We start from the raw sequence: 24,121 nt of genomic DNA on the forward strand, positions 1-24,121 counted from the left end.
AGCGAGGTCGACCGCGTCCCGGACGTTCCAGATTTACCTGTAAATGAGGAAGCAAATATTAAACCCCCCAATTAGGCTAACCTTTATTCTTGAATAAACTCTTTTTTTTTTTTTTTTTTAAATTTTATTTACCAATTATCGTTTGCCAGCCTTTCTTTCACTAGTAACCGGCAATGGCGAGCATGTCGACCCCCTCCCAACCTCCCCCCCTTCTTTTTTTTTTTTTTTTTCTGTGGGGGGAGGGAACCCTTAGCCGCCTACTGCTCGTCTCCATCCAGGCTCTTCTTTTTTATATAAGGTTGGGACCCATGTCCCACCCCTGTTTTTCCAGGGACCCATGTCCCACACCTGTTTTTCCAGGGACCCATGTCCCACACCTGTTTTTCCAGGGACCCATCTCCCACTCTTGTTTTTCCTAGGGACCCATGTCCCACACCTGTTTTTCCAGGGACCCATGTCCCACCCCTGTTTTTCCAGGGACCCATGTCCCACCCTTGTTTATCCCAGGGACCCATGTCCCACACCTGGTTTTGTGGGGACTCATCTCCAGGCTCCTCCCAAAAGTCCCCCAGCCTTTAACCAAATAGGGTGTGATTTCTAAAAAACTCTGCCGTGACATACCCTTCTGCACCACCAACGCTTCCCGTGCTCCTTTATTAGGACCCCCTTCATCACTTGATGATGGCCACGCCTCAGCGCAGGTAGCGTGGGAACCGCCCTGTCCTCTCGCGTTTTCACGACTGCCCAAACTTCCTTGATCACTCCCAGCTTTCAGCACTAGTGCACACATCTGCTTCTGAAAGCATCCTTCCCCATGGTTGTGCGCCTCCGCCAAAAGCTGCATGGTGCTGACCTGAAAGGACATCGCTACTAGCGCTGTAATTTAGCCAATGGCTCGTCAAACACTGGTTTAACTTCACCACCTAAATCCTGCCAGCAAACTACTCTTGAACTCTTGCCTGGCTGATCTTTCCACGAAAACCAGTCCACTTGAATTAGACTTAGAACCGCTCTTAAGCTGTAATAACACAAAAAATTCCGCATTAATGCTTGTATCCTTAGCACCTTAACGCCCCCCACCTCCATCCCTTAGCGCCCTAACATCCAACCAACCATTGCTGTCATTTTTTTTTTTTTTTTTAAAGTATGATGTCACCCACGACACGAAAAAAACTTAGGATTGGCTTCCAATAACCAAAACCAAGACCAACCTCAAAAAGCGTTTTTTTTTTGTTTGTTTTTAAAACCTTTTTTTTTTTTTTTTTATTTATTTAATTAATTTTTTTTTTTTATAATGGACAGCCCCACCTGACCACCTCCCACTGAGTAGAAGAGTGGAAAAGAAAAAAGGGGGGGAAGGAAGAGGGCCAATATCTCCCCGAGGAGGAGGGAGGATAGGGGGGGCGGGGGGGGGGGCAAAAGCCCTCCATTCCAGCCAAACAACCAACTGCCCCCCCCCCAGCCGTAGCAGCCTTGCCCCCAGCCCCCCCGACACCCCCCCACCCCCTGATCATCGTCAGGAGGCGGAACCACATGAAACTCATGCTCACAAAGACCTTCCCTTGCCATTAGCCCAACCGCACGGCTAAGCGTGGGTTGGGAGAGCCTCTCTTCCCCCCCCCAGCCACACAAGCGGCCACAATAGGAGGACAGGAAAAGGGCTCGCAAGCGGCGCCAAGCAAAAAAACCTCCTCCTCCAAGTCGATGCGCCTTCCTCCACGCAGGTAGGAGTCACTCTCCTCATCCTTCTCGCCTCCTCCCCCCTGCCGCTGCCGCCAATCAAACAGCGCGAAAACGAAAGGCATGAAAACACCAGCCCTACTTGCAATCCCCCCCCGAGCACCGGCAAAACCGGCAAAAACAAACGGGAGGATTAGTGCCTCACCTGGCCCGACTATTCAACTCATTCTTAGATGGTGCCCCTATCCCTGGCCAAATGCTCCAAGCGTCTATAACAGTGATCCCCAAACCAGGAAAGGACCCAGCGGATTGCAAAAGCTACCGGCCTATATCTCTCATCAATTCAGACACCAAAATCTTCTCCAAATTGCTAGCTAACCGTCTGAATTTAGTCATGCCGAAGCTGGTCCACCCAGATCAAGTAGGGTTCATATGCGGGAGGCAAGCTACAGACAATACCAGACGGATAATAGATTTAATTGATTTGGCACATAGAAAACACATCCCGTCTATGGCATTGAGTCTAGACGCTGAAAAGGCCTTCGACCGCATTGATTGGCCCTATCTCACAGAGACGCTGGGGATGTTCGGCATAGGGGGGAGAATATTGGGAGCTATTCTGGCTCTTTACAGGGAACCGATGGCGAAGGTCAGACATCAGGGCTTCCTGTCGGATGACTTTCCTATAAAGAGCGGCACCAGACAGGGATGCCCCCTGTCCCCACTCATTTTTGCATTATGCATAGAACCCCTAGCGGCACACATCCGCAACTCCCCCGATATAACAGGCATACAGATTAAGGATCAGTCACACAAAGTGGCCCTGTATGCAGATGACATTATACTAATGTTATCCAAACCCCTTACCTCTCTGCCAAATGTCTTCAGTCTGCTAGATAATTTTAATAAGATTTCGGGATTCAAAATCAATCAGACAAAATCAGAAGCACTAAATATCAACCTGCCAAAGGTCACAGAAAAATTGATTGAACTGAATTTTAATTTCAAATGGCAAGCCTCCTCCATAAAATATCTAGGTATCTATATAACCAAAAACTACGACGCCCTCTACAAAGCCAACTACCCCAGGCTAATTAGGACTCTGAAGGAGTATCTACGGATCTGGTCAAGCCACACAATTTCGTGGATCGGCAGGATCCAGTGCCTTAAGATGAATCTCCTCCCTCGAATCTTGTATCTGTTTCAGACCCTTCCGATACAAGTGATCAGAGACGACATCCTCCGTTTACAGTCCTCTATGGTGAAATTCGTCTGGGGTAATAAAAAACCACGTATAAAAAATAGCATCCTTACAAGGCCAACAGTTAGAGGAGGTTTGGGGGTACCTTGCTTGATATCGTACTTCAAAGCGGCACAATTATCCCAAATTACTCAGTGGCACATGCAACCTAGCATACGGAGGTGGGTTGAGTTGGAAAAGGCTTGCTGTGACCCCGTAGAGATACAGGATCTAATTTGGCTACCCAAAAATATACAACAGACCTTAAGTGAACCGCTGGCCGCAGTGAAATGCTCTTTGGCTACTTGGGAGAACACCAAACATAAGTGTGCCCTGACAACACAGAACACACTTATGACCCCGATTACGGGGAACCCTGATTTCGCTCCGGGTATGTTACGCAAGAACCTTGCGGTCTGGAAAGCAAAAGGTATTACTAGGCTACTACACCTGGAGAGACACCAAGTCTTCAAAACATTTGAACAAATTCGATCAGAAACAGAGATGCCCAATTCCGAATTTTTTAGATACCTCCAGGTGTGAGCATTTTATATGAAAACTCCCAAACGCCCCAAGCGCACAAATTTTGAGCAGCTGTGTTCCAGAGGCACGGACACATCGGGACTCACTTCTCGGATATACAGAGAGGTGATCTGCCCTGGACAGGACGTTGACACTAAACTTAACTATAGAATTAAATGGGAAACAGACTTAGGGGAGACGCTAGAAGACAAAGACTGGTCCACAATAGTACTGGCAGCAGCGAAAAGCTCTATATGCACCACCTTGAAGGAGAATGCATATAAAGTCCTAATGAGGTGGTATCTCACCCCAACACGATTAGCAAAGTTTGTCAAAGGTTACCCTCCATTGTGCCCAAAACAATGTGGGGAACAGGCAGACTTGCTTCACATGCTGTGGAGTTGCCCAAAAGTGGCTCCTCTATGGGAGGAAATCCAGGATTGGCTAACGAGTATTCTCGGACGACCGGTCCCCCTGGACCCTTGGCTGTTCCTGCTAGGCAGGCGCACTCGGGGAATAGGCAGACCGGCGCAAAAACTGATTGCACACTTTGCAACAGCCATGAGGTGCGAACTCGCAGCTTTGTGGAAGCTCCCAGACTTACCCACAATTACAAAAATTCGGAACAGAATCTGGTATATTTGCCGGATGGAACAGTTGACGAGTCTGGTCAACGACACCGGCATAAATTTTTTGAAAATTTGGACCAAGTGGCTGGACCACTCGGACATCCCGGGGGTGGATGCCACCACCATCATGCCATAATATAAATAGATGCATTCTCCTATGAGGAACCAGTACAGACGACGTGTAAAAAGGGAACAGGTAGGGCAGACGGTAAGTAGAACGCCCACAGGTACAAGCTGCCCCTTTGAGTATAGACAAGAATGGATTCGGTGAACACAGAGAAGAGAATGAGCTCGCCCCCCTCCCCCCATCCCTCTCCCCCCCCCTTTTTCTGTGTCCGTCTGGTTTGTTAGGTTCGTGAGTGAGTCTACCCGGTATGTCTGTGTTAAAACGAAGGACGGCGGAAAAAAGAAAAATTGGGTTATGGTACAATAAAGAAAGATAGCGGGTTGGTAGACACTGTATGCAATGTACTGTAATCCAATAATAAAAACCTTTTTGTGGAAAAAAAACAAAAAAAAAAAACGGGAGGGGGGTGCAGAGGGTCCCTCACCACGAGGAGGGAAGGGAGGTCCCTCACCCCAGGAGGGGGGCCCAGATCTAACCAATTTCAACCTACTAAATGCAGGAGAAGAGAGGAGAGTGTCCAAACAGTTGAACGCCAAGGAACAAGTGACAGTTGCTTGTTCCTTGGCTCTATTTAAAAAACTAACCGCCCCAACTGCCTTCTCCGATCGCGCACGCGACCAACAGTCTAGCTGGGGGGGGGGACCGCACCCCCCAGTCAATAGCTGTAGCCACCCATGCGGGCTAGGCCAGCTCTAGAATGCAGAGAAAATGCTGGAAAAAGAATGCCTCGCCCTGGAGCAGCTGACGGTCACGTTGAGCACCACAAGAGCATCGCTGGAGGCGGAGCTTAGAAGCCAGGTGACTCTGTGTGAGAGGGAACATGAGAAGGTCCAAAGACTGAAGCAAGAGCTGGAGAAGCAGAGAGGCAACGCCATCTCAATGAGTCAGTATATAAAGGAGAAAGAGGCCTGGAAAACAGAAGCAGCAGCGATCCTAGCAACAAGAACTGCAGAGCTCCAAAAGATGAAGGAGGTACTGATGCAAACCCAGAGTAAGCACCGGGAAGAGGTGAAGGCCCTGAGAGGGGAGTGGCAGCATCAGATTGAAGAGTTGCAGATGCAGATGGCTGAGCACGAGATGCAGCGCACTAAGAGGGAGGAGGTGTCCGTCAGGTGGCCTGTCTGATGTTGCACCATGAAACCGAGATGGCTGATATCCACAAGCGGCTGGACTACACGACCAATGAGGGGGCCCGGCTACAGCTGGAGCTGGACAAAGTCCGGGAGGAGCACCAGCAGCTGCAGGTCCAGAATAAAGAAACAGAGACTGATTTAAGCCTTGCTCTGAGTCTGCTAGGAGACGTAGAATCGCGACTTAATTCTAACGGAGATGAACTAGCAGCCGCACTGAGTGAAAGAAGAAAGGCAGAAGGACTGCTTCAAGACCTGAGGAAGGACCTGGAGTCTGAGTGTGCTGGCCGAAAGATGGCGGAGAAACAAAAGTGTGACCTAGTCAAGGAGCTTGAGGCTCTGAAGACTGAGCGGGACGCTACGGCTGCCCAGCAGGAGGTTTCTCAGATGAAGCTGGAGGAAAAGCTTACAACCCCAAGACAGACGTTTCGGTCACTGAAGCAGTCCAAGGAAAAGGTGGCGGTAGAGATAAAACAAGGGAGGCACTCCAGGAAGCATGACCGTGATACCGTTGCAGAACTACAGTCTACTTTCCACAAGGCACGGAATGCGAAGGCCAAATTGCGATGCACTGGCACAGTAAGAATCCAATCAAACTACAGTACCCAGGGGACACAAAGTGGATTCCTTGCCATGATCTGATCCAATAAACCTTTTTATTGGGAACACACTCTCTAGCAATTTTTTCCTGTAGTGCTCCATCTCTCCCTGTCGAACCTATGGAAACTCTAGAGAACCGGCAGCACACACCTGTGAAGAAAAAGACCCACTGAAGACCCATCTACAAAACAGTGAGTGATTTGCTCCTTTATACACCATATAAATCCTATTCAATGCTGAGACTGGACACAAGCAAGTGTGAGTATTCATCAATCAAGAGGTGTTGTTCTTCCGGTTTATTGATGCAATGGATGTGGTGTTACAATCTATAGATGGTCCATTATAGTGTGGGATACTTCAAGGATATGGAATTATGTTTATTATGCCAAAATAACCCAGCAAGTGGTCAGGTCTTTGTTAGAGCACCATACAGTTTTGTTTACTCTTGCCATGAGGGCAGCCACTGTGAAGAGACAGCCGCGAATGAGACGGAAGTGTGCTCGGGATCATAAGGGGAGAAAGACTACACAGATTTTTACTTACTCTGTTGAGAGAGTCGCTGGAAAGAGTCAAGACAGAAAGGCCCAAGCCTATGAGTCTGCTGATGGTAAAAGAGAGGTGCCATGGGGTGCACTTCGGGTTAATAAGAATCCCGACCCAGTTGATGTACTAAGGATAAATATTGTGGGACCTAACACTGAAGGTACGCTGAGGGAGAAAGGTCCAAAAACCATCACCGCTAAAACAGAGTTGCAGTCTTCACAAGAGAAGGCCAAACAGTCACTGGCGAGTGTATGCAATGAGCTGACCGAGGTCAAGGCTCTTCTACTGGGTAAAGGAGACTCCGGACACAAGGAGATAGTGAGGTACCAGTCCTCAGGCCCAGATGGCCTGGTAATTACCACAAAAAGAAAATGCCTAAATTGGAAGGCAAGAAAAAAAAAGGGGGGAGGGAAGGGCCGACGTCAGACATTTTCGATAAAGATGCTGGTGCATGGGAATGGTGCATGGGCCGCTCCACAGGACAATGTTTCGCTGGGGAGAGGGATATGTGACAGAGTCACTGACTCAGTAGGCTGTGACAGTGAATGGAGAGATGCTGCAGCCAGTTCACCGAGTGTTAATCTCCTCAGACAGAGAAAGCACAGCTGAGGACTGATTAAACAGGGGCTGAACTATCAGTGAAACAAGTGCTTTAAAAAGCAGGAAGTTGCTCACACAAGGTGAGCTTGTTTTTCCACGTGAGGGTGGAGAGAACTCTCCCGGCTAGGAAGCCGTAGCTGCTGCTGCTGCTCTGGTCCCCCAGTCCTGCGAGGAGCTTTGCAGCTGGGACCAGCTGGGACCCCAACCCAGGATAAAGATAAACATTGTTGCGAGCTGGACACAGCCTGCTCCCCGGAACCGTGTTCCTGTTTGCTACTGGAGCTGCAACAGATAAGACTTTATTATTACACTTATTGGTTATACTTTGTGTTGCATATGTTTTGGGCATAACCAGATTAGCTGGCTGTCCTGTTAGTAAGGGCTCAAGAAGTGAGTTAGTTTCCCTAACGGGAATAGGCTTTAATTTCTAGGAAGTACTTTTTTAAAGGGACAGTGCACCCGTACTTTATTTTGCTGTGGCTAATAAACCACTATAGTTTAACGTTTCCCAACGTGTCTAGTGTCTTACTGACCCCGCCGCGAGGCCGTCCTGCTACAGGACCTTGACAAGGCAAATTTCCCCAGACTAATTAGGACCCTGAAGGAGGATCTCAAACGCTGGTCAGGGAGTGGAATATCTTGGATTGGTAGAATCCAAAGTGTTAAAATGAATTTCCTCCCTAGAATCTTATATCTATTCCAAACCCTACCCGTCCAGTTGGTACGGGATGACATCCTCCGTCTGCAGTCCTCTATGGTGAAATTCATCTGGGGTAATAAGTCTGCACGTATAAAATTAAGCACGTTAGTTAGACCCACGACCAGAGGGGGGCTGGGGATACCCGGCTTGTTCTCATACTTCAGAGCAGCCCAATTATCCCAAATTACTCTTTGACATACCCCCCCTAGCCTCCGAAGATGGGTAGAATTGGAGACAGCGTGCTGCGCTCCAGTGGAGTTGAAAGACATAATCTGGCTTCCAAAAAAGGTGGTCTACACCGTTAGTGAACCGCTTTCCGCAATGGGCAGCTGGTTGGCAGTTTGGGAGAGCAGCAGATACAAATATGCCCTTTCTGGGCAGCGCTCCTTACTGACCCCATTCTTGGGTAACCCTGATTTCGCTCCTGGTCTGATAAGTAAAGACTTCGCAATTTGGAAATAGGCCTCACGAGGCTCCTACATCTGGAGGGCAGAATCACAATGAAATCCTTTGACCAACTTAAATCCGAAAAAGACATACCAAATTCAGAATTATTTAGATACCTCCAGGTCCGAGCGTTCTATAGTAAAATTCCCAAACGTCCCAGACGTATGTAGCCCTTTTTCTGAACCCTCCCAAAGGAACTACTGGTCGCTGTACAACACCTGCGGCTCCAGGAGATCTGAGCCTCCGCTAGCTGGGAGTCTGGGGTAACACTTACACATTTCGTTAGCGCAGCGCCTCCACTTACCCAGGATCCCCGTGATGAGAGATTCCCCTGAGCAAGAAACATACAACACTATGATTGTAACTGGTTTTTACTAATGATAATGCAACGTAGCAATAACACATACATATGCTTATACTCTAACGGTATAACTTTAGCGGCTGCCCCCTCTTCAGGGCAACGTCTCTGTCCCCTCACCGCATGCCCCACACACCGTGTCCATATATAGTATATTGGTATAGGCTCAGTTCTGTAACCACTCGCACAGTGTTCCTACAAAGGTTTAGCCTAAGGCGGGATCAGCGCCTGTTGACCGGTGTTGGTGCACTTGATGTAATAATACCTTCCGGTCACGGCTGTGACCGGCAACAACTTCACAAAGGGTCAGACGCCTCCAACACGCAGCCTCCAGATATCACGGTATCCAGCCGTCTGGTCCCAGATGACTGCAACTGCCGCAACTCTGTGCTTTGTCCCTAACTGGTACTCAGTAAGGGGTGATGCTCGCTCTCACTATAGGCCGTCCCTGCAGCACAGCAACCTATGGTGACTTTAGGGAAACTCCTAGGGCCTACGGGGTAGCCTATCCTAGGCAGGTGGGTCACTGACCCCCTGCACCCACACTACCTATCCCGTGCCCACCTGGGTCCCCTCTGACTAACTTCTCCCTAACCTATGCAGCAAACACACTGCACACACACACGGTCAACCTGCAGCAACCCACTGCACACGCACAGTCAACCTGCAGCAAACACACAGCACACGCTGCATACACTGTGCCTATGTAAGGAATCCGCTCCGCGGTTTACTGGTTGCTTTACCGTGCAGACTTGTGCAGTCCTGGAGCACCTCTCCTGATGTTTGCTGCAGCCTGGATTCACTCACCAAAGCAATACACACTCCCTCTGGTATCTATTGCACCTGTGCAGCCTTTCATTGCAAACTATACTTGCATTCACTCATTAGGGGCAGTACCTTCACACCCCCGCCGGGGATTGGCCCGCTGGCCTTTAAGTATTGCTTGCCCATAATGCTCCTGGCCGAGCATAGTCCTTACTGGATGTCAACTGTTTTGCCACAAGCTCTCGCTTGTTCCCCTTTGCTGATACCAGGTCACGCCCTGCGTCCTTCAGCTTCCTTCAAGCCGCTTGTTCTCCAATGCTGATTCCAGGTTACGTCCTGCATCCGTCAGCTCCCTGCAAGCCGCTTGTTCCCTTATGCTGATACGGAGGTTTCCCCTGCGTCCTTCAGCTTCTGTTCTCCTGTGCTGAAGCAGAGGTTTCGTCCCTGCGTCCTTCAGCCTCCTGGATTCCTGCACTAAAGTAGTGGTTCGTCCCTGCGTTCTGCAGTCTCCTGGATTCCTGCACTGAAGCGGAGGTTTCCCTGTGTCTACAGCTTCCTGGTTCCTGGGGCCTACTCTTTCCCTAATATAGAGAGGCCGTGTCCTGGTTCCTGCGCTGAAACAGTGGATTCCCTTGCCCGCTCAGGACTTTTGCGTTGTAGCACTGGTGCACCCGTACAGCAAGACGGTGTGCTATTCTGGTCTGCCTACCATCTCCTGTGACCAGCACCATGGGCCATGGTCGTCGCTCGCGCAAAGGCCAACCCCGCGCTCCTAAGCTGAAGCGGGTCTCTCCTATCTCCTTGTTGCCGAACTCCTGCATGGACAATGTTTATCCTGACGTCTCCTGTTCTGACACTGGCTTGTACAACGACGACTCTGTCTTCTCCAATCCTGATCCTGCGACATACGACTACGAACTGCGCAACCCGGATCAGCCTGCGCGGTCTCAGGTCGGTGCTTTTACAACCCCACCTCAGCCCCGCGGTCCGACCCTGGTTTGTGGCGAGCAGAACCCTGACAGTATGCTCGGCCCTACAAACTCAGACCCCGCTGAGGTGTGGGTTGGTAAGTTTTTTCCTAAAAACCTGTCCCAGCCTGTAGACCAGTCCCAGTTTGAGGATAATTATTTGTGCGATATAATACCTCTGATGGAAGATCCGTTTATGTTGGAGGGCTTGACTCCCTTGCAAAAGAAATGCCGTAATAATCTGGTTTATAAGGCTTACTGCCTCAGAGACTTAAAACAGTATCTGGCCAGTGTTTTGGCCATTGCTAAAATTGCTTGCTCCCCTGATTCCCCTTTAACTGGGGAGGAACTGTGTCCTATGGAACTGGTCAACGCCTGTAGTACACTCAATGCCCTGACAAAATCCTTGGACATTCCTATAGTATTCCTGGAACCTTCCGTCATGGTGGCTCTCGCTCACGAGACGCTGCATGTACTTTCCCGTGCATTGGATGATTGCTTGTTAAAACAGGATCGTCTCTTAGCCGCTCACGCCGTCGTTTGGCGGTATCCCTCGGCTACCAGTCCTGTTGCTAAACCGGGGGATGTATCTCTCTCTCCGGGAGATAACCAAACAGAACTATTACCAATATCTCCCAACGTAGTAACTGCCACAGTCCCAAGCTCTGATTGTATACCCGGGTTCCCTTACACTAATGATATGTCTACATTAACCCCTGCCGATCAGTCCTGTGAGGTCCCCTTGGAGAACACATATGTGTCACTAACTAACACTAAGGTTCTTGTATCCGAGAATAAGTCCTTTAGTTCTCCTATTTCTAGCTTTGAATCCCTCTCTCTAGGTCTTGAGGGTTTTCCAGCTTTAAACTCTGCTAGACAGTCCTGCGCGCTTTCCCCGTCAGAGAAAGAATCCCTAAGTTCTGTTCCCAGGGTTATTTCTGTATTAACCTCTGTGGGGCAGCTCTCTGAGTTTCCTTTGGTAAATCCCTGTTCTCTGTCAGCCACGGTCACGCCCCTAGCTTCAGACGAGAGATTCCGGCTCTCTTCTAATACAGAGAAAAGGTTACCTATGTATTACTCTCAGGCAATGTCTGCATTAACCCCTGTAAATTCTTGCTGCCTCCAAGTTAATGCCTTCGTTGTAGCCTCAGAGAATGAGTCCACAAGTCAGACAGCAGAGGTTGCATTGAGGGATTCCCATAACCGTACGGAGTCTCTAGATATTCTTTGCTATAAATCCCCTGCTTCAGCTCAAGTTTCCGCAGTTTCGTCTCCGGAGACTTCGGCTAAAGTTCTGGTTCCTGTTAAATGTATTCAGGAGTCAGGTTTTTCCCTAAGCTTAGTCACAGAGTTCCTTCTCCCGGGTATTTCACTGAACCAGCCTGTCGCCCACATAGCGGTGATCCCTGCTTCAGCGCATAGTTCCCACATTATGGAGTCTGCAGTAAGTTCTGGTTTCCCAGACATCCCTTACCAAATACCTACTTCAGAGACCAGTACAGTTATGATTAACCCCCGTGTACTGTCTGAGTTCTCCTCCTCTTTAAGCTTAGGGTTAAAGGCATACTGTAGTCTGTATGTCTCTCCTGGGGTTCATATTATGTTCCCAGGAATGTTTGCTGACGCACGGGTTTCTCCCAAAAGTGACGCTTTTCCATATAGATTAGTAAAAAGCTTGCACACTCTTTTTCTTTTCGCTGAATTGTGTCTTTCTAGTTTTGAGACTCTGAGAGGTAATGATTCCCCTTCTGATTCTGAAGCTCTTCCTACAAGGAGTATCCTGTCTGGGGGTCCCCCTGATTTCTCTCTCCAGGCTAATTCTCCAGGGATCAGCATATCTGTGGTCACTCCCTTAGTACTGTCTGAGGTCACCATGCATATATTACAAGTCCTGGGGTTTAACTCTGAGCTGTTTAGCTGTCCTTCCTTTGCTGAAACCCAGTCCCTCAGTACTGTGTCTAAATATGCCCCAGCAAACACGGGGTTACTCTGGGAAGAAATTAAAGCTCCTGTCTTAAAGGGTATTTTTTCTCACATGTCCAGCAAATTTAGAATCTCAGTAAGTGTTTCTATGTCACTTATCAATACATCTGATTTTTTCTCTAATCAAACCCAGATACCCTCACTATCGGTTAGGAGTCCTGTGATCAGAGATTTTGCACTAGAAAACACACCAATTCATGTTTTTGTCAGGTTAGGTACCCCTGTGGTTAGGGCCATTGCAGTTTTAGAGAAGACTCTTTGTACTCCTAAGGTGCATGTCATTAAGAGTTTTCATAGTTCATACTTGCTGCTTGTTGATTCTCAGGGCCCTGTCATTGAGGTACAGACTTCAGATTCTGATGTTAGCTTCCCTCCCACCACTACCCTGGCTCTGCCTTTTTCTCAAGCTACTGATTTGAAGATCCCAAGGACTATCCCTGATTCACTGACAATATATTCTCCCAATGAAGATTTCCCAGTATTAGAGAGCTCTACTGTTGTTTGCTTCTCTGCTCCTGCTAAAACATGGTTTTGTCCCTCCGAATTTTCGGTTGCCCCTGTTATTTTCTCTCAGTTGGAAATACTCTGTACGTATCCCAAGATTTCGGTCCCTATGCCAGGTTTACTGCTTGCCTTGTCACCTTCCATACCAATACCGGGAGATGCTTCTAACCAGCCTATACCTTTACTAACCATTACTTGGGAGCCTTCTAGAGGAAAAATTCCTCGCAAATTCCAACATGCAGTGGTCAGCCAAGACTTTTTCTGTTACAAAGTTTCTCCTGGTGTATTCGATCAACTATCAGGGCCGCTGATCCTAGATTCAGGTTTCTTTATTAAGGACTGGGCTTTCAGTGGGGGTTCTTCTACCGTTTTTGCTCTGGAACTCTCTGGTTCTTCACAGCCCTGGATTTCCAAGACATTTTGCAAGGCAAGCCATGTACCAAGGATGTTTCTTCCATCAATCTCATATCCTAGAACTGTACTCACCAAGGAACTGCTCGTTTACGGATCCCCTTTCCACCTAAAGAACTTTAGGAACAACTCGATGTCTCCGAGACCCATGGATGGCCCTGTCTGGCCGCAGTTTTCACCATGGGGTGGGGGTACACTAAGGAGTAACCACGAGTCTCTGGACCACGACTCTACCCCCAATCCTAGACGGTTCAGCAACAATTCCCGGTCCCCCAACTCTAGGTGTGCTCATGTTCGCCCGGAGGTCTCGCTTGAAGGGGGGGGTACTGTAAGGAATCCGCTCCGCGGTTTACTGGTTGCTTTACCGTGCAGACTTGTGCAGTCCTGGAGCACCTCTCCTGATGTTTGCTGCAGCCTGGATTCACTCACCAAAGCAATACACACTCCCTCTGGTATCTATTGCACCTGTGCAGCCTTTCATTGCAAACTATACTTGCATTCACTCATTAGGGGCAGTACCTTCACACCCCCGCCGGGGATTGGCCCGCTGGCCTTTAAGTATTGCTTGCCCATAATGCTCCTGGCCGAGCATAGTCCTTACTGGATGTCAACTGTTTTGCCACAAGCTCTCGCTTGTTCCCCTTTGCTGATACCAGGTCACGCCCTGCGTCCTTCAGCTTCCTTCAAGCCGCTTGTTCTCCAATGCTGATTCCAGGTTACGTCCTGCATCCGTCAGCTCCCTGCAAGCCGCTTGTTCCCTTATGCTGATACGGAGGTTTCCCCTGCGTCCTTCAGCTTCTGTTCTCCTGTGCTGAAGCAGAGGTTTCGTCCCTGCGTCCTTCAGCCTCCTGGATTCCTGCACTAAAGTAGTGGTTCGTCCCTGCGTTCTGCAGTCTCCTGGATTCCTGCACTGAAGCGGAGGTTTCCCTGTGTCTACAGCTTCCTGGTTCCTGGGGCCTACTCTTTCCCTAATATAGAGAGGCCGTGTCCTGGTTCCTGCGCTGAAACAGTGGATTCCCTTGCCCGCTCAGGACTTTTGCGTTGTAGCACTGGTGCACCCGTACAGCAAGACGGTGTGCTATTCTGGTCTGCCTACCATCTCCTGTGACCAGCACCATGGGCCATGGTCGTCGCTCGCGCAAAGGCCAACCCCGCGCTCCTAAGCTGAAGCGGGTCTCTCCTATCTCCTTGTTGCCGAACTCCTGCATGGACAATGTTTATCCTGACGTCTCCTGTTCTGACACTGGCTTGTACAACGACGACTCTGTCTTCTCCAATCCTGATCCTGCGACATACGACTACGAACTGCGCAACCCGGATCAGCCTGCGCGGTCTCAGGTCGGTGCTTTTACAACCCCACCTCAGCCCCGCGGTCCGACCCTGGTTTGTGGCGAGCAGAACCCTGACAGCCTACTTGTCAGCGCTCACAGCACTACCAGCCGTGACACTGACAAGCCTGCACCCTCACACACCTAAGGGCAGCGTCCCTAACCTAGGGGCTGTCCCTCAGTACTACCCACTACCCTAACAGGCATTGGGGCGTGCCTGGGACTTGGGGATCCTTACCTGGTGCAGGAGCCACTTGCTCCCTGCATCCTTCCGTCCCCTTCCTGCTCCCAGCTCCAACTGCCGTTGCTCTAAGCCCGCGAAATGTATCAATTTCCTGGGCTGAGAATCCTTGGCCCTCATTGGCCACTATGAGACACCTGGTGTCTCCCTCGCTATGCTCCATGGGAGTTGTAGTCCCATGGAGCCTGCTATCACATTGGGGCCGCGTGCGCACTTGCCCTGCGCATGCGTGAGTTGCCAATGGCCGCCGCAACCTTTCCCTTGCTGACCCTGCTCTCGCATGATCTCCTAAGGGCTTCTTTAACTCCCTGCCCCTATCTGCGCATGCGCGATCCTGCGCACGCTCGCACAACGTGTCATGGCGGCCCCTGCTAGCCGAGTACGCCGCCGGAGCTCCAGGGACGCCGAGCACTCCCTGCACTGGCCCCCACCCTCGCGAAGTGCCGGCGGGTCCGTCGCTGCCTCCGGCGGCACCCGCGACCACTCGGCACTCGAGGATGGGGGTCAAGGAGTGCAAATCAAGACCGGGGCTACATTCTCCCCCTTGTAGAATCCCAACGACCTCGCTTGGGTAGCAACCATACAGAGAGTTATATAATGAAAAATGCATGGCATAAATCATATCACACATAACTTGCATTTTCCCATTGGTACCCAACAACATCCCGTGGATACCCGAGGCCAGCTGAGTATCATAGTGGAGTGCCCTTAACTGATCAGGTGGGAGTACCTCACTTTTGCGTCCGTGAGCCTCCCCCAGAAAAATCTCTTGAAGAGCACGTTCTGGAGTAACAGTCACCGGCTCTGTACTACTTCCTCCCCCTTGTAGAAGGAATAGTACAATGTCCTTTAACCAGGCCTTTACCCGGCCATCCGCGGCATGGATGCGGTAGGCCAGGAGACCAGGACCTTTCCCGCGGTCCACTACATGGTGAATGGAGCGCTCCTTTTTGGGCTTAAAGGAGGCAACCTTCCCTGAATCCTTCTTCTCACAGTCTTTGTCCCTACAAACTGGCGAAGCTTCCACGGGGAAGCGAGCAATGGACAATGTCTCTTTCCTCACCGTCTCGGGTTTACCCGGCAGGGGGTAAAGGGTAGGTACCTTACCACTGCCGTGATTCACGGTGGCCAACAGATCCTCGGGGACGCTGTCAGTTCCCACCTTGGCTGTCTCGGGACCTGTCCCCGGCACTTCTGGGGCAGTCCACTTACTTGCTGGAACATTGGGAGCGTTGGATCCCAGTCCTGGGACCACTTGGGTTGGAGCGCACGGGCTCACACTCAGATCAGAAGCGGTAGACTTTGCCTAAACGATAGGCAGTAGGTACGGGTCCACTCGCACCACTGGACAGCTATCTTCTAAGGGGGACACCTAAGCCAGGACGCGATGACGAGGTGAGCCCATCGCCCGGGTGACCCTACCTTCGGAGCCGCCAGGCTCCACGATCACCGGGGAGCTCACACCCGACACCCCTGGGGCAGTCAACTCACCCTTGTCGTCGTCGCCAGGTACTGATCCCAAGCCTGGGACTGCTGGTACCTCGGTGGTAGGCTGGACTGGCCGTTGCAGGGCCCACGGGCCCACAGCAGGGTCCGCAGCATCTGGATACACCTCCTCTAGGGAACACGGACCCACAGCAGGCTCTGTATCAGCTGAGATAGTTGGCTCGGTGGCTTCACTAGAGTGGTCCGCCGGCAGGCGCATCACCACGAGCGGTTCGGGGCTTCGTGGTTCCTGCTCGGGAACCGGGTCTGGAACCAACATCTGGGGTTCCAGCATCTGTAGCTCTGTTTGTGGCGGCTCCGGCTCGGGACCGGAGTCTAGAATGTCCAATTGGGCACACGGCTGCTCCACAACCTCCACAGCTGAGGTAGGTGGACTGGCAGCGGTGTGGGCCGGCAGGGTGGAGACATCAGGCATCTCTTTCTCCACAGGTTCCGCCATCAGAGGTTCCTGCTCTACCACTAGGACGTCCCCTTTGAGAGGGACTGGAACCGTGTCTGCAACATGGGTCTGGACACACGGGTCCCCGGAGGCCTCTGGAATTAGGACAGACTGATTACAAGCATAACTCACTTTAGTAGAGAGGTCAGGCTCCTCCTCTTCTTTCTCTGCTGGTTCCGTAGCCTGGGGTATGATAGGCTTTAAGAAGCAGGCCCCGCAACAATCACATTGGGGCTCCCACGCCAGTGCACCTCTAGAACAGTCACAAGTGGGGCTAAAACACTGTATACCCAGTTCTCCGTCCACCTCGATTTCCCTGAAGTCGAGCGGTAACTGAGACAGGATGGCTCCCTGGGCATGGGCTTTTTGCAGGCAAGGACACACAAGCACAACGTCATCTATTCCTGGCTCTCGCCAGGGCATATACACATTGGGGTGTAGCCCCTGGCAGTCTACCTCATTCTCGGGGGATGAATAATCCGTTTCCGCAACAGTGTCCTCCTCCTCGGACGGTGCTGTAGCCTGCGGCAGCTTGGGACACAGGAACCGTGCCCCACAGCAGGCACACTGGGGTCCCCAGGTCAATTCACAACCTGGGAAATCACATTTAGAACAGGGACCTTGGAGACACTTCTTCCCTTCCACTTGTGTCAAGAACACCCCACGCGGTAGCTGATAGGCATCAAAGTCCTCACTACCAGGTATATTCACGTCCCTTTGTAAGCATGGAAACAAAATAACGGTTACATTCACACCTCTTGTTCGCCAGGCTCTATACAACTGAGGGTGTATTTTACTGCAGCCGTCACCTTTCTCATGGTGAACAGACATGGCTGATCGCTGTTCACTGTGCTCACTCACATTGTGGGGGCGGGGCTCGAGTTTTCCCGCCAGTCCCGGATAACTGTTTGCAACATTTTCCCGCGCGGTTGCAACATTTTCCCGCGCAGGCGGGCAGTCAGCACGTGGCCTCCTCCGCCTTGAGGGCTTCCCCATGGCGACACAAAAATAGAGCACAATTTAGAAAAAAAATTACAGGGCACCCCAGGTCTGATATCTCAGCAGCGCCTCCAAATGTAGCCCCTTTTCTGAACCCTCCCAAAGGAACTACTGGTCGCTGTACAACACCTGCGGCTCCAGGAGATCTGAGCCTCCGCTAGCTGGGAGCCTGGGGTAACACTTACACATTTCGTTAGCGCAGCGCCTCCACTTACCCAGGATCCCCGTGATGAGAGACTCCCCTGGGCAAGAAACATACAACACTATGATTGTAACTGGTTTTTACTAATGATAATGCAACGTAGCAATAACACATACATATGCTTATACTCTAACGGTATAATTTTAGCGGCTGCCCCCTCTTCAGGGCAACGTCTCCGTCCCCTCACCGCGTGCCCCACACACCGTGTCCATATATAGTATATTGGTATAGGCTCAGTTCTGTAACCACTCTCACAGTGTTCCTACAAAGGTTTAGCCTAAGGCGGGATCAGCGCCTGTTGACCGGTGTTGGTGCACTTGATGTAATAATACCTTCCGGTCACGGCTGTGACCGGCAACAACTTCACAAAGGGTCAGACGCCTCCAACACGCAGCCTCCAGATATCACGGTATCCAGCCGTCTGGTCCCAAATGACTGCAACCGCCGCAACTCTGTGCTTTGTCCCTAACTGGTACTCAGTAAGGGGTGATGCTCGCTCTCACTATAGGCCGTCCCTGCAGCACAGCAACTTATGGTGACTTTAGGGAAACTCCTATTGCCTACGGGGTAGCCTATCCTAGGCAGGTGGGTCACTGACCCCCTGCACCCACACTACCTATCCCGTGCCCACCCGGGTCCCCTCTGACTAACTTCTCCCCAACCTATGCAGCAAACACACTGCACACACACACGGTCAACCTGCAGCAACCCACTGCACACGCACAGTCAACCTGCAGCAAACAGACAGCACACGCTGCATACACTGTGCCTACTTGTCAACGCTCACAGCACTACCAGCCGTGACACTGACAAGCCTGCACCCTCACACACCTAAGGGCAGCGTCCCTAACCTAGGGGCTGTCCCTCAGTACTACCCACTACCCTAACAGGGATTGGGGCCTGCCTGGGACTTGGGGATCCTTACCTGGTGCAGGAGCCACTTGCTCCCTGCACCCTTCCGTCCCCTTCCTGCTCCCAGCTCCAACTGCCATTGCTCTAAGCCCGCGAAATGTATCAATCTCCTGGGCTGAGAATCCTTGGCCCTCATTGGCCACTATGAGACACCTGGTGTCTCCCTCGCTATGCTCCATGGGAGTTGTAGTCCCATGGAGCCTGCTATCGCATTTGGGCCGCGTGCGCACTTGCCCTGCGCATGCGCGAGTAGCCAATGGCCGCCGCAACCTTTCCCTTGCTGACCCTGCTCTCGCGCGATCTCCTAAGGGCTTCTTTAACTCCCTGCCCCTATCTGCGCATGCGCGATCCCGCGCACGCTCGCGCAACGTGTCATGGCGGCCCCCGCTAGCCGGGTATGCCGCCGGAGCTCCAGGGACGCCGAGCGCTCCCTGCACTGGCCCCCACCCTCGCGAAATGCCGGCGGGTCCGTCGCTGCCTCCGGCGGCACCCGCGACCACTCGGCACTCGCAGAAGGGGGTCAAGGAGTGCAAATCAAGACCGGGGCTAAACGTACTAATTTTGAGCAGCTCTGTACCAGAGGGACAGGTACCAAGGGACTTATCTCTGGCAACTATAGGGAGGTGGTCTGTCCTGCAAAGGACGCTGACAGCAAACTAAACTACAGGAATCGGTGGGAGGACGACTTAGGGGAGACCTTAGAAGACGAGGACTGGAACACGATAGTTCAGGCAGCGGCAAAGAGCTCTATATGCACCACATTGAAGGAGAATGCATATAAGGTCCTCATGCGGTGGTATCTTACCCCGAAAAGATTGGCTAAGTTTGTCAAAGACTACCCCCCCTTGTGCCCAAAACAATGTGGGGAGCAGGCAGACTTGCTGCACATGTTGTGGGGTTGTGCCAAGGTGGCCCCGTTATGGGAAGACATTAGAAGCTGGCTGCAGATTTTACTCGGCCACGAGATCCCTTTGGACCCCTGGTTGCTCCTGTTGGGCAGGCGCACCAGGGGACTAAACAGATCTGAGCATAAATTGATTGCGCATTTTGCCACGGCCCTGCGGTGCGAAATCGCAGCATTGTGGAAGCAACCAGATGTACCACCTATCACAAAAATTAGAAATAGAATTTGGTACATTTGCCGGATGGAACAACTGACGAGCATGGTCAATGACACCGGCGCCAAATTTCTAAAAGTGTGGGCTCCATGGTTAGCCCAGTCAGATATCCCAGGGGTGGATGCCATTACAATACTTACTGCTATGAGAATAGGAAATGCATTCTCTTTCGATGGGCCGGAACTGACAAGTGACATCAGGAGACAGGTAGGGCGGACTGGAACCATAATGGTTCACTGACAAAATAGGCAAGCGCAAACCCACTTAATCCCTTCACAAATAGGACCAAATATAAAGACACCTCGCTGAAGGAAGCCAAGACTGGAACCCCCCCTTTTTCTCCCCCCCCTCCCAAACTCCCATTACATGTAGTCCGGTGTTGTGAGTAGGTTCGTCTGTTCGTCTTCCCAGTTATCTCAGATGTTTTCTAAAATGAGTGCTTTTGATACTGTTTTTAAGACACTGTGTTGTCAGATTACTATATGCCTGTGTCCAGCGCTTAATAAAAAAAAAATTGTTGGGGGAAAAAAAAAAATACTCTATATAAGATTTTTACTCACCATAACTTAACTAAGTATATATATATATATGCGCTACTGAGGCTGGAAATGATTAAAAGAAAATACTGTATATTGAATAATTAAATACATAGTACAGTCACTGTATCAGATCAGGCTGGATATGTACAGGTACAATAGTGTCCATAATGACATTGCGGTTTTTTCTTCTCTTTTCCCTTATCCATAATGTCATATTACTTGATGAACTGATAATGTTCAATATCCATGAGGAAATATGACATTGATGAGTCTTATTGAACATTTCCTTATATTAGCTCATATAGGGGCCCCATTACATCTTCTATTTGGGTTCTCAGCAGCCTGTACTACTTATTATGGGCATTACCCTTATCCAAGATGGCGGCTCTGGCTTCAGTGGCGCTTGTGAGCATGTGCAGTACACAAGCAAGGCTCCTATTGACTGTGACAGCAGGATGTGACGCGTACAGAGGGATTGCCCTGACTGGACATGGCATTGGTAGCACCATGCAGGCTTCTGCGCATGCGTGATCAACACCTAGGTCTGTGATCCCGGCAGCAGATAAGGTGATTACTCGTATTCCATTCCCCTCTTATCATTGTGCCCCCTCCCTATAACTGTGCAATAAGGGGCACGGGGAGAGAGAGACACAGTGAGGGGGAGAGAGGCATAGTAAAGGGGGAGAGAGAGGCACAGTAAAGGGGGAGAGAGAAGCATAGTGGGGGGGAGTGAGGTACAGTGAGGGGGGGGGGGAGTGAGGTACAGTGAGGGGGGGGGGGGAGTGAGGTACAGTGAGGGGGGGGGAGTGAGGTACAGTGAGGGGGGGGGAGTGAGGTACAGTGAGGGGGGGGAGTGGGGTACAGTGGGGGAGGGGGGAGTGGGGTACAGTGGGGGAGGGGGGAGTGGGGTACAGTGGGGGAGGGGGGAATGGGGTACAGTGGGGGAGGGGGGAATGGGGTACAGTGGGGGAGGGGGGAGTGGGGTACAGTGGGGGAGGAGGGAGTGGGGTACAGTGGGGGAGGGGGGAGTGAGGTACAGTGGGGGAGGGAGGGAGGTACAGTGGGGGAGGGGGGAGAGGTACAGTGGGGGAGGGGGGAGAGGTACAGTGGGGGAGAGGTACAGTGGGGGAGGGGGGAGAGGTACAGTGGGGGAGGGGGGAGAGGTACAATGGGGGAGGGGGGAGAGGTACAATGGGGGAGGGGGGAGAGGTACAGTGAGGGGGGAGTGAGGTACAGTGGGGGAGAGAAGGAGAGGCACAGTGAGGGGGGGAGAGGCAGTGGGGGAGAGGAGAGGCACAGTGAGGGGGGGAGAGAGGCACAGTGCGGGAGGGGAGAGAGGCACAGTGCGGGAGGGGAGAGAGGCACAGTGCGGGAGGGGAGAGAGGCACAGTGCGGGAGGGGAGAGAGGCACAGTGCGGGGGGGGAGAGAGGCACAGTGCGGGGGGGGGGGGAGAGAGGCACAGTGCGGGGGGGGAGAGAGGCACAGTGCGGGAGGGGAGAGAGGCACAGTGCGGGGGGGAGAGAGGCACAGTGCGGGGGGAGGGGAGAGAGGCACAGTGCGGGGGGAGGGGAGAGAGGCACAGTGCGGGGGGAGGGGAGAGAGGCACAGTGCGGGGGGAGGGGAGAGAGGCACAGTGCGGGGGGAGGGGAGAGAGGCACAGTGCGGGGGGAGGGGAGAGAGGCACAGTGCGGGGGGAGGGGAGAGAGGCACAGTGCGGGAGGGGAGAGAGGCACAGTGCGGGGGGGAGAGGCACAGTGCGGGAAGGGGGAGAGGCACAGTGCGGGAAGGGGGAGAGGCACAGTGCGGGAAGGGGGAGAGGCACAGTGCGGGGCGGGGGGAGAGAGGCACAGTGCGGGGGGGGGGGAGAGAGGCACAGTGCGGGGGGGGGGGGAGAGAGGCACAGTGCGGGAGGGGAGAGAGGCACAGTGCGGGAGGGGAGAGGGGCACAGTGCGGGAGGGGAGAGGGGCACAGTGCGGGAGGGGAGAGAGGCACAGTGCGGGAGGGGAGAGAGGCACAGTGCGGGAGGGGAGAGAGGCACAGTGCGGGAGGGGAGAGAGGCACAGTACGGGGGGGGAGAGAGGCACAGTACGGGGGGGGAGAGAGGCACAGTACGGGGGGGGAGAGAGGCACAGTACGGGGGGGGAGAGAGGCACAGTGCGGGGGGGAGAGAGGCACAGTGCGGGGGGGAGAGAGGCACAGTGCGGGGGGGGGAGAGAGGCACAGTGCGGGGGGGGAGAGAGGCACAGTGGGGGGGGGAGAGAGGCACAGTGGGGGGGGGGGGAGAGGCACAGTGGAGGGGGGGGAGAGGCACAGTGGAGGGGGGGGAGAGAGGCACAGTGCGGGAGGGGAGTGAGGCACACTGCGGGGTAGGAGAGAGGCACAGTGCGGGGGGGGTAGAGAGGCACAGTGCGGGGGGGAGAGAGGCACAGTGCGGGGGGGGGGAGAGGCACAGTGCGGGAAGGGGGAGAGAGGGACAGTGCGGGAAGGGGGAGAGAGGCACAGTGCGGGAAGGGGGAGAGAGGCACAGTGCGGGAAGGGGGAGAGAGGCACAATGCAAGGGGGAGAGAGGCACAGTGCGGGAAGGGGGAGAGAGGCACAGTGCGGGAAGGGGGAGAGGCACAGTGCGGGAAGGGGGAGAGAGGCACAGTGCGGGAAGGGGGAGAGAGGCACAGTGCGGGAAGGGGGAGAGAGGCACAGTGCGGGAAGGGGGAGAGAGGCACAATGCAAGGGGGAGAGAGGCACAATGCAAGGGGGAGGAGAGGCACAGTGCGGGGGGGGGGAGAGAGGCACAATGAAAGGGGGAGAGAGGCACAATGCAAGGGGGAGAGAGGCACAGTGCAAGGGGGAGAGAGGCACAGTGCGGGAGGGGAGAGAGGCACAGTGCGGGAGGGGAGAGAGGCACAGTGCGGGAGGGGAGAGAGGCACAGTGCGGGAGGGGAGAGAGGCGCAGTGCGGGAGGGGATAGAGGCGCAGTGCGGGGGGGAGAGAGGCAAAGCGCGAGGGTTGTGGAGGAGAGAGGCACAGCGCGAGGGTTGGGGAGGAGAGCGGCACAGCGCGAGGGTTGGGGAGGAGAGCGGGGCACAGCGCGAGGGTTGGGGAGGAGAGCGGCACAGCGCGAGGGTTGGGGAGGAGAGCGGCACAGCGCGAGGGTTGGGGAGGAGAGGCACAGCGCGAGGGTTGGGGAGGAGAGAGGCACAGCGCGAGGGTTGGGGAGGAGAGGCACAGCGCGAGGGTTGGGGAGGAGAGAGGCACAGTGCGGGGGGATGAGGAGAGAGGCACAGTGCAGCGGGATGAAGAGAGAGGCACAGTGCGGGGGGATGAGGAGAGAGGCACAGTGCGGGGGATGAGGAGAGAGGCACAGTGCGAGGGGGATGAGGAGAGAGACACAGTGCAAGGGGGATATGTTTGTCCAGTCTGTGGGAAGCGCAGATATGTGAATAAAGATATAAGAACACAAAATAATGCAATATGTCTGATACAAATGCCAATAATTTTGCTGAGTGATACACAGACTGCGTACTCACTATCTATCTGTTCTTTTAAGCATTTCAGATTCCAATAGTGGTGACAAACAGCCATTACCTCTTGGTGTGTGGGAACCTTTCAGATGTAAAAACAAGACAAGCCC

At 52.7% G+C, this 24,121-nt stretch overlaps 1 protein-coding gene across 6 annotated transcripts in view; it reads left to right on the forward strand.

Annotated features, from left to right (window-relative positions):
* The window catches only part of LOC142464329 (uncharacterized), a 794,668-nt gene that overhangs the window by 654,482 nt on the left and 116,065 nt on the right, over window positions 1-24,121 (forward strand). For 2 of the 6 annotated variants that reach the window (XR_012787649.1, XM_075567827.1), the window contains exon 1: window positions 20,986-21,058. The exons of 2 other annotated variants lie outside the window; for them this stretch is intronic. The gene's annotated coding sequence lies outside the window, so the exon portion shown is untranslated. Of the gene's footprint in view, window positions 1-20,985; window positions 21,059-24,121 lie in introns of those variants that run through there. 2 more of the 6 variants (XM_075567831.1, XM_075567829.1) reach the window with 1 other exon arrangement.

This window comes from Ascaphus truei, chromosome 12, assembly GCF_040206685.1.
Source record: "Ascaphus truei isolate aAscTru1 chromosome 12, aAscTru1.hap1, whole genome shotgun sequence".
In the NCBI taxonomy this organism is placed as follows: domain Eukaryota; kingdom Metazoa; phylum Chordata; class Amphibia; order Anura; family Ascaphidae; genus Ascaphus; species Ascaphus truei.